Source organism: Magnolia sinica, chromosome 9 (genome assembly GCF_029962835.1).
Source record: "Magnolia sinica isolate HGM2019 chromosome 9, MsV1, whole genome shotgun sequence".
NCBI lineage: Eukaryota > Viridiplantae > Streptophyta > Magnoliopsida > Magnoliales > Magnoliaceae > Magnolia > Magnolia sinica.
The window spans coordinates 22544433-22555570 of record NC_080581.1 but is presented as its reverse complement, the minus strand read 5'-3'; the positions used below and the strand labels follow the sequence as shown (position 1 = coordinate 22555570).

General features: G+C 34.8%; 1 long non-coding RNA gene across 1 annotated transcript; it reads left to right on the top strand.

Moving 5' to 3' along the window:
* Positions 1-865: 865 nt before the first annotated feature.
* Positions 866-5868, top strand: LOC131256170 (uncharacterized). The gene is made up of 7 exons (XR_009176619.1): positions 866-952; positions 2443-2628; positions 2722-2859; positions 3101-3553; positions 4948-5031; positions 5194-5431; positions 5582-5868. It is a non-coding gene; the product is annotated as an uncharacterized LOC131256170 (long non-coding RNA).
* Positions 5869-11138: the final 5270 nt, after the last annotated feature.

The following is an 11138-nucleotide window of genomic DNA, read 5'->3' as shown; positions in this document are numbered from 1 at the left end:
AGTAAACTACGTCAAGTGTTCTAGGTTTTATCTTTCTCCAGCAGTTGTTTCATGAGAAACCCTTGTTTGGATTCTCATGTTGATGGCCAGAAAAATTGGATATGGATAATTTCTGATTTGGGTATTTCATTTCGAAACTTTTCCATGGGGTACTCTTGAAAGTGTGCATGGGGGTGTAAGAGTGCGTGTGTTCTCGCATTTCAAAAAAGAAAAGAAAAAAGGAACCATTAATCAGTTTAGCTTGTGTTTGGCTTAGCCTCTGAGAACATTAATATGTGATTTTGGATTTCTACTCTTACACTATTAGTAGAAAATCCAAAAACAGTTAAATGATATTCATGTGGATTTAAAAGAACTCTTTTGTTTTTTCCTAATACAACACAAAACATCCCCATTTTGTGATTTTTGGAAATCTACTAAGAGTAGAAATTCCAAAATCACAAATTAGTATAGCCACAAGTGTTGCTTTTCACTCAATTTTAAATGATGAAAATGTGTCCTACTATTATAATGGGGACAGAGCCCTCAAAATGTAGTTATGTTTCTTTTGACTCCAACTGAGTGTAAGGTGGTTTCAACATGGAGATCATTTGAATGCACAATTCAACTGAATTGTGTTTGTTTCAGCCCATTAGAAGAATAATTTATTTTGTTCGGATTTAAATACAGGCTTATGGACTAAAAAAAAGCTCTCAATTTAAATACAGGCTTATGGATCATGTTGATGGCATGAGAATGTTCAGATTTGCATACATTGCAGTTTTAGAAAGAAAAAACTTACCAACAGAATGTGGCTTAATTGGTATGCCAGTAATTTATTTTGTTCAAGGAGGAGGTTATTCCAACAGAGTGTTATTGTTCAAGAATGAGGCTCTGCTGTCCTGTGCAGTAGAGGCAGAGGAACATTTATTTCTAATTCATTTCCTTCAGCCACAGACACAAACTTTGCAAGGTTTAACTCTCTTTATTAAACCATTTTGGTTTGTACTTGAAAAGCAAGCTACTTTTATTCTTGTCATGGATGATTTGTTTGGATGCACATAGTTGATTGCAAGAATATGATGTTATTAAAAAAATCTCGTCTCTTGATTGAGCTGAATATTTACATTCATTTCTTGTGTGTGTGGAAAGCATTTGATATATGGGTGTTCAGTTGAACATAATTGCAATAATTCGATCTGTTGGGTCATCCATGTAATAAAAAATTACAGTGAGTCTACGACTCTAAATTGCAATAATTGCATTCTTCGGTCATAGCATTCACTTCTAATTCCATCCTTCCTCGCCTTGCCATTCATCTATCTCAACATCCTTGTTTATCTACACTCATTATATAAACATTTTGTTGTCTAACATTCTGTTCTATAAAAGCATGGCTGATCTGACAGCTGTCCTATAAAATCTCCCCTTCATTTTGATTGGTATGCAGGGATCACATAAATTTCTGAAGCTCATCTCTCTTTCATCTACCTTCTCTAATTCAATGAGCAACATTCTTCTCAATCTCTCTATCGTCATGAATTATTGACCCAAGATGTCAGAAATGGTCATTTTGGGTTACCTTGTGGCAATCAATCTTAATTAATTCCTCACTTTACACTCATATCATTACTAAAATTGCTAAAATTGCATTCCACAAACTCTATTTTTATCCCATCATTTTTGAACCTTTAGATTCTGAAACATCCCTCCATATTTCCAACTTTTAGGCATATATAGGACAAATTAGGATGGCACATTAAAATACCCATATTGATGCCTACAGGCTTAGTGACCCTCTTATTTAGATGGTCACATTTTCATTAAATGCAGACATAAAAAGCTTGAGATTGGTTCGTGCTGAAAAATGGATTTCACTTTCAAGGCTTGGTGACTTCTGCCTTTACATCATTCCCATTACCTATTTATTTTTCAAATTGTGAAGGAGACTTGGGTACGGGCTGGATGGTGTGTTAGGGATTTCACTCTCTACATTGGCTCCCTTGGGATAGCATTCTTACTTTTCAAAGCATATGAAGTCACTAAGAACAAGAATGATCTCAATCTCTGCATTGAAATTGTGAGGGCTTGTGATACTGCTTCACGAGAATCAAGTTACTTGTGTGAATCTTTTTCTTAGTTAATTTCATATATCTTTCACCTATCTTACTCGATTGATGTGAATCTTTACATAGGTACAATATCCAGGCTATCTCTAGAATGATTCTGAAGAATGTTTAGTATGAGAAATCATTGAAAAACTCTGCATTGATCTTTCAAAATAAAATAAAAACTATGCATTGCCTAGGTGACTATATGGTGTAATAACAAATAATTTTGGGATTTGCTGTGGATTGTGCGTGAAAGGAGCCTCTAGAAGGAGCATTTTTTTAAAGGTGGACCTTGACAGATATTGCACTATTATCATCTTGCTGCTTACTGTGTGCATCTTTATATACGCAGGCATGTGACATTCATCTGTGGTCGGGCTGGTGTGTGCGCCCTTGGTGCCATGGCTGCAAAGAACGTTGGGGATCATGCACTGCTCAACCACTACCTATCCCAGTTCAAAGCGGTAATGCTTTGAAAAGTTGTTGGCTAGAAAGTTAGTAATGGTTGTCTTCTCGAGCCGAAAAAGATATTTATGCGGTATTAAACCATTGTTTCTTTGTTTGGAATTCTAAATGCTTATTGGTTACCCTTGTAACTCTTGTGTACTATCTATTTTTTGTTCCTCGTCAGATGTACTACCTCATTTGGCCATCACTTCTCTTAGGGGTTTCTGGACTGTGTATGAATTGCCACTTCATAGGGTATGGTCGTGAAGGAAATCATCAAGGATGGAATACGATTAGCCAACAAGGGTAGTTGCCCATTGATGTACGTAGCATTTATTTCGGTCCAAGAAAGTCAATTCATCATAATCCTTTGGGTTGTTTTTCTGAATCTTCATCTCTGTCTCATCAATGCCTTTTCTATTTATATTCCTTTAAAAAAAAAAAATTAATTTTTCTGTCCATCCAGTTTTGTCCTTGGTATTTATTTAATTTCTTTTCTAAGGAATTTTTTGATGTTGGTTTTCTTTTCTTCTCTTTTCCATCTTTGTGTCTATATTTCTCAGTTTATCTTATATGGAGGCTTTCTGAAACATATGTTGAGTTGCTGGAAATCCAAAACTCAATGATGGTGGAAGAGCATGATGTCTCATGTGAAGCTCCAATCCAAAATGAGTAAGTTGCAGGACAGTCCACAGAGTGAGTGAGGTTATGAGAAGCTATCACCAGACTATCATACTATCATATCCATCTGATTTATGGGCTGCATATAGGTGGTTATACCAATGACCCTATAAAAATAGAGATCTGAAAATACCTAAGAATTCTTTTATTAGAGACGGTACTGTTATTACTCCTTGGTTGTTGTGACTTGTGATTAATGACCTTTTTATATATAATACATTGTCAATGATGATGAGGAACTAGCGAGGGCCTCACAAGCATTGTTGTGTGAAAGTAACACAGTTTTGAAATAGTGATTGCTCAGTGGTCATCAAGGACTGAATGAAGCTCCACAGGTAAAATCTGGATCTTCTTCGATTGTTTCATTTGTTTCTTTTAACTATTTAACTCTGCATTGTTGAATTCTTCCAATGGGGTTAAGAGGCCTTATAGTCAATCCTTGGTGTGGCATGTGGGTGTGTTTAACTTGACGTAAATATTATCATGTAATTCAAAATGAGCAGAAATAGGCATAACCTGTTTTTCCATAGGGTCGCCCAGACGCTTGAAAATGGTGTTTTGTTGTTATAGGTTGGCCTCAAGTATAATGAGTCAGTAGTAATAGTGGTAACTGGATGCCCCAATGGTTGTGCCAGGCCTCATATGGCTGAGCTTGGACTGGTTGGCAATGGACCCAACAGATAATGGGTATTTCACATGCTGATTTTGTCAGAAACTATGGATCAATGTTTGGGTTATAAAGAAGTGTTCTGCAGCAGACATCAGAGTGCATCATGTGACAATTACCACTGTGGGCCCACTGGCATGGACATGCTGCAATAGGACATTGTCACATCCGAATGCATCATGGCCCCTTCCATTTTTTCCATCAAATGCTATCTCTTTTTCGCCAATGGTAGGCCCTTAATGCAAATGGAAGATTTGAACCCAACAAATAAGATAGACATGAAGGATAATGATTTCTTCCAGTGAAATGTGGTTAGAGTTATAGCTAACAAATGTTACTCAGAAATGTCTATTGCAATGTTAATATACACTGGTCTTAGTTTGCATCTACTAGCCTTCCCAAAGCCACACCAATACCACTATCATACAAAAGTAATATCACTATTTTTCAGGTCTCTGGACAATTCTAAACCTTACATTCCTGCCCTATTTCCCAACGGTCAAAAACTTGAAATGGGTCTCTAAACCTTGCATGAAAGATCAAGATCAACGGTCTTGATCATCGAATTTGTGTACAGTAGTGGAGGTAAACTGGCCACTAGGATCAGATGGCTCTCTGCTTCTTCTCTTCCTTGTTATGTTTCCACCAGGTTCGCAAAACTATATAAATTCAAAAAATCTACGAAGCTTCTATTAGAATTCTAGAAATTCTATGAATTTGGCTACATCAACATAGAGGTTGACTTCAACTACCCAATGAAGACGAAATTCTGTGAATTCCGTCTTCATTGGGTAGACCAGTTTCAAGGGAAGCTGGAGGGAATGGAACCTCAAATCATGGGTCCTCTGCTACTGCTGGAAAATACTCCGACATGCCAGTATTTGTGTTCTTGTAGTTAAAAAAATGTTAATGAAATCCTTGATGAAGACTTCTGTTCCATTTATGCCATATGGAGCAAAGATCGTGATTCAATCCTTTTTGTTCTTGTTTTGTAGCTTAACAAGGAGTACCAACAGTTTCCTTTTTTTTTCTTTTTTTTTTTCTTTTTTTTTTCTAATATAGATGATAGATATGGACAACCTACAATAATTGGATCATTTGGTAAAACTGGAGTACCCAACTCCGATGCTTGGATATTTGTGTAAGGTATTCGCCACACAGACTTGGAATTCTAATTCAGTTGGGGTTTTTTTTTTTTTGAAGACACAGGGTGTCCCCACCTCTTTTTTGAAGTGAGACTAATTCAGGTGGGGTTTTGAACTGTACCTTCTTTATAGCTATTAACAAATAATAATCCTTAGGCATCAGCTTCAAGAATGATCGTCCAGAAGAATTGGATGCTAGGAAACAGTTTTATGGGGCAACATTTGCACTGCATAGGTCATGCACCAAGCTAGCAAAGTCCCCTACTTATTGGGCCTTGATTCTCATGACCTATTACAGATGGCAATGCAGAATTTCTGAGTTTGCCACTTGAGAGTCTTGTGTATGCTGCCAAATTGGATAAATTACGAGGAACACATGCAAGACCCAGTCATCGGAATCTGTTAGTTAGTCATGCACCAAGCTAGCAAAGTTTCTTTCTGCTTGTATAGCTTCATTTATGTTTAGAAAACACTGATGTTTGTTGAAAGTTGAAACAATTGATTGAGATTTTTTAATATCATTCGTTGTTTCTTTGATGAATGGGCATCAGATGAAAAAAAAAAGTCGGGTCCACAACGCATAATAAAGTACACAATATTGCAATGTTTTGGATGCTGCTCTATGCACATCCACCTGTCTTGGCTTTGATACACATACTCATGGGCAGTATAGGTGCATGCTGGATGACTTGGATTAGTTGGACTTGGATGGTTAGTCATATTTACTTGTGTTTGTGCTTGTTGCTTGATTCAATTTGTTTTGTTTTCTAAGTTAGTGAACTTTAGTTTCTGAATAGAAGTTATAAGTTGTTGAGTATCTTTGCTTTTATGATTTTACTTGTACATTCATATATTTATAGCTCAAGCATGACGATAAGTTGTTGATAAATTTTTTGCAGTATATATGTTTGGGTTTAGATGGATGTGAATGTGAATATGATGAAATATATTAGATAACAGGTGTATATCAGGAAGAATATGAAGAGCTATATTGTAATAGGTGAAGAAAAAGAGAGTTTGTTTAACACAAGTTTTTTACCTACAAAACATTTCGTAGGTAAAACTCTCATCCACGCATTTTACATACAAAAAGAGTCGTAGGTAAAAGTTATTTCATACACGTTTTTTAGCTACGAAAATAGTAGTAGGTAAACATCTCAATACCTTAAGTAAAAGCCACATACACGTTTTTTACATACGAAACCTTTCGTAGGTAAAAAGTGGAAAAATTATAATTTTACCTACAAAAACTTTCGTAGGTAAAAGTCTCATACACGTTTTTTCCCTACCAAAATGTTTTGTAGGGTTTTTTACATACGAAACATTTCGTAGGTAAAAAGTGGAAAAATTATGTTTTGACCTACGAAACCTTTCGTAGGTAAAAGTCTCATACACGTTTTTTGTTTTGTAGGGAAAGTCTCAACTACGTTTGAAGGTCAAGTTAAATATTATATTTTTTTTTACCTATGCAATAATATTTATTCCTACGCACCATTTCGTAAGTAAATGTCTCAACTATGTGTGACCCATACATGTTTTTTACCTACAAAAATAGTCGTAGGAAAAACTTGAATTGAAAAGTTATATTTTTACCTACGAAACGTTTCATAGGTAAAAGTTTCATACACGTTTCTTACTTACGAAACCTTTGGTAGGTAAAAGTAAACTTTTCGAAGTTATTTTTTTTTCAAAACATCAAAACACCCTTTATCTACAAAAATTGTCATCGGTAAAGATGACTTTTACCTACGAAATTATATGTCGTAGGTAAACGTAAACTTAAAGATGACTTTTACCTACGAACCTATATTTCGTAGGTAAAAGTAAACTTTTCGATTTTTTATTTTTTTTAAAATTTAAATCACCCTTTACCTACAAAAATGTTCGTAGGTAAATATGACTTTTACCTACAAAATCTAATTTCGTAGGTAAAAGAAACCTTTTTAATTTTTTAAAATTCAAAACACCCTTTAGCTACGAACAGTTTTGTAGGTAAAGATAACTTTTACCCATGAAATTTAGTTGCATCGGCAAAAGTAAACTTTTTAATTTTTTGTAATTTAGAAAATTGAAAATAGCCTTCACCTACGAAAATTTTCGTAGGTAAATATGACTTTTGCCTACGAAATACTATTTTGTCGGTAAAAGTCTACTTTTACCTAAGAAAAAAAGTTTCGTCGGTAAAAGTCATATTTTCCTACGAAAATTATTTTCGTAGGTAAAAGTTTCGTCGATAAAAACCATATTTCTTGTAGTGTTTGTTCCTAGGCCAAAAGGTAAACATATTATCGAAACTAAGTGGATTATCAAAAATAAGTCTGATGAATTTGGTGATATAATTCGAAATAAGGAAGACCGGTTGTACAAGGGTACACTCAAATTGAAGGCATCGATTATGATGAAACCTTTGCTCCAGTAGCTTGTCTTGAATCAATCAGACTATTTATATCCATTGCTTTCTTTAGAAAGTTCAAAATTTATCAAATGGATGTAAAAATGCTTTTTTAAATGGTGATTTACATGAAGAAGTGTATGTTGAACAACTAATGGGTTTTGAAGACCCTAAGAATACCGATCATGTCTATTGCTTAAAAAAGGTTCTCTACGGTTTAAAATAAGCTCTTAGGGCATGGTATGAAAAATTGACCAAGTTTTTACTAAGTCATAATTTTATAATGGGAAGTGTTGATAAAACTTTATTTGTAAAGAAACATAATGATCACATTTTAGTTGTTCAAATTTATGTTGATGATATTATTTATGGATCTACCTGTGCTAACATGATTGTTGAGTTTTCATATCTTATGAAATCTAAGTTTGCAATGAGCATGGTTGGGGAATTGAATTACTTCATAGGGTTGCAAGTTAAACAGCAACCTGATGGTTTCTTCATTTCTCAAACCAAATATGCTCTGAACTTAGTTAAAAAGTTCAGATTTGAGAATGGAAAAACTTTTGATACTCCTATGAGTATGACTTTAAAACTCTCAAAAGACTCTACAGGTAAGAAAGTGGATCCTAAATTATATCGCAATATGATAGGTAGTTTGTTATATTTAATTGCAAGCCGACTTGATATTGCATTTAGCATAGGAATTTGTGTTAGATATCAATCTGACATTAAAGAGTCACATTTAACTGCTGTTAAGCAGATTATGCAATATGTCGGGAGTTCAGTTAATCTGGGTCTTTGGTATCCACATGATACTACTGTTCAATTAGCTAATTACACTAATGTTGATTGGACTGGTAATGTTGATGGTAGGAAATCAACTAGTGGTGGTTGTTTCTATGTAGGTTACTATTTAGTTTCTTGGTAAAGTAAGATCCAAAGTTCTGTATCACTTTCAAATGCTGAAGCTGAATATATTACAGCTAGTAATGCATGTACGCAACTTGTATGGATCAAAAGAATGTTAAGCGATTATGGAATTGCACAGGACTCTATGGTTTTATATTGTGATAATTCCAGTACAATTAATATCTAAAAATCCAATCCAACATTCACGAACCAAGAACATTGGCATTAGATACCATTACATTCATGAATTAGTGGAAGAAAAGACAATTTTTTTGGAATACATTCCAACCGAAATTCAACTTACTGACATATTCACAAAACCGCTTGACAAAAGTAAGTTTTCTAAATTGAAATTTGATCTTGGCATGTGTAATTTGAATTGATTATTCATGCATTTCTATATTATAATGTATATACTTGTTAGTTTGTATATTTAAATTTCAAAATTTAATGAAAATGTAAATTTTTGGCTGTGCATGACCAATCGAGTACATGCTCGACTAGTCATGGCACGACCGATCGAGAACGTACTTGACTAGTAGTGGAATCGTGGATTTCACTTTAATTTGGAGGAATAACCCTTTTCTTCCTCATTTATGCTTCTTCTCCAACGGTCTAAGCATGACCAGTCATACCCACCTTCCTGGATCTTCAAGGTTAGTACGTTAATTTCATTTTCCTTATCGATTCAAGTTCATATCATCTCATTTTCATACTTAGAGTGATTTATTTCTTGTTTTATTAAGGTTTTTGAGGTTTTCTTCTTCAAAATCTTATCTAGAGAAACTCCTCTCTACATCTTTTGCAACCACTTGATTTCTTGTATTCCTAGTTGCAAATGGATGCTAGAGGTAGAAAGAAAATTTCTCGGGGACCTTCAACATCTAAATCGACACCTATTACAAGGCACCACCTTTGGTCACCTAAAGATGATCCCTCCTATGTGTGGGATTTACGGTTGCGTAATATTATAGTTGAGCGACCTGTGCATATTGAACATCTTGCTCCATTTGAAATCCTTCCTCTTCTCCAATCTGTAGGATGGGCTAACATTCTACATTGGGGTAGGCTGACATACCAGTCTATTACGTAGGCTATGTTTGCATGTATTTCTGATTTTTCAACTGAAAATTTAACTTTTATTATAGCAACTAGAGAAGGTCCATTTGAATTAGACCAACATTTGATTTCTGGGCTAATGACATACCTGTCAATGATGAAGGTATTCCAATTAACACTCTAGTAATTAAACCTTCTGAATCAGAAAAATGTATGCTTACTAGAGCATTATGTAATATAGATGCGCAATGGAGTCAAAATGGGAATGTGCTTGCTTCAAAGTACTTGTTACCCAAATACAAGGTCCTTCATAGGATATTTATTTCAAATCTGTATCCTCATTCTGGGAACAAAACCGAACTCACCTCTTTCATGGTTCAAATTTTGCATTCCATTATCTTTGGTACAAATGTTTGTCTTCCTTCTTTTATCTGTCATTCCATCATACAATTCCGTCTCCATCCTAGTCATAGTGATATCCCCTTTGCATATCTTATGACTGTGTTGGCCACCATATGTTAGTGGCTATACTTGTTGGAGAGATACCCATTCATCACCTCATCTTCAACAACTCAAATATAAACAAGATGAATTTGATGTTGGCTAAAGGCCAAGTTAATGTGGGTGGTGGTGGAGCTGAAGCTCCTGATGATATTAACATGGATGATATCTTTGATGAGATCGAATCAAATTCTGAGGCTGACCCTGATTATTAGCCTTCTGATTTTACTGAGAGGTTGCATTCTTTTAAGGAACAGGTGGCTCAGATTCGTGTAACCCAGGATTCACAATTTGCTTATATGCATAAATATATGAGGCGTATTAATAAGGGTTTACATCAGATTAATCCATCTATTCCTACTCCCTCTTCAAGATCTAATTAGTATTTTTTAATCTTGGTTTGTAATAACTTTACTGCTACTTGGTTTATTTTGTCTTGTGAGGTTATACTTGACTTAACTTTGCAGTACTTGGTTAATCTTGGATGATGTTTGATGATACTTGAACTTTACTTACTTATGAATTTTCATATCTTGCTCCTGGCTCGTCTTATTCTTCCTTGTTTATCTACATCATGTTTCTTGTATCAGGTTCTTTCTTTGCCATATTATGACAAAAAGGGGGAGAATTTGGACATACATGATATATGGTGTGTGTTTGCGATTTACAGCATGTGGATTGTGGATGGAGGGATAAGAGTAAGGGGGAGTAGTAGCAAAATGCAAAATGCTTGCTTTCTTTTTTTTTTTTTTTAATTTTATAACTGGTGTATGATTCTTTAACCAGGTTGACTGGTTTATATTGATAACTGGTGATTGATTTTTTATGCGTATAATGCTTTATGTTTGTATAGAGTGTGTTTTGTCACAAATTTGACAAAGGGGGAGATTGTAAGTGCTAAAGTTTCTAGCCCCTCAAATTTTGTAGTGCCAAAACCTCTCTTGGAATCTGTCTTGTGTAGCTCATCTACATAATGAAGTTTATGCATCTCTTAAGAATAAGGGTCTTGTGTTCAAGAACTTCAAAGGCAAGTGTACTAGTTTATGTTTATGTACAACGTCAATAGTGAATTCAAGCTTTCAAGATTCAAGAGTTCAAAAAGTTCAAAGCTTCGTACAAGTCAAGACAATGTTCCTAGACTTTCATACTCAAGTTCAAGCTTCAATGTTAGTCGATTTCAAGCTTCAAGAGTCTCAAGTTAAGCTTCATCCTATGACAAGATCTCAACCTTCGCCAACTTCAAAGAA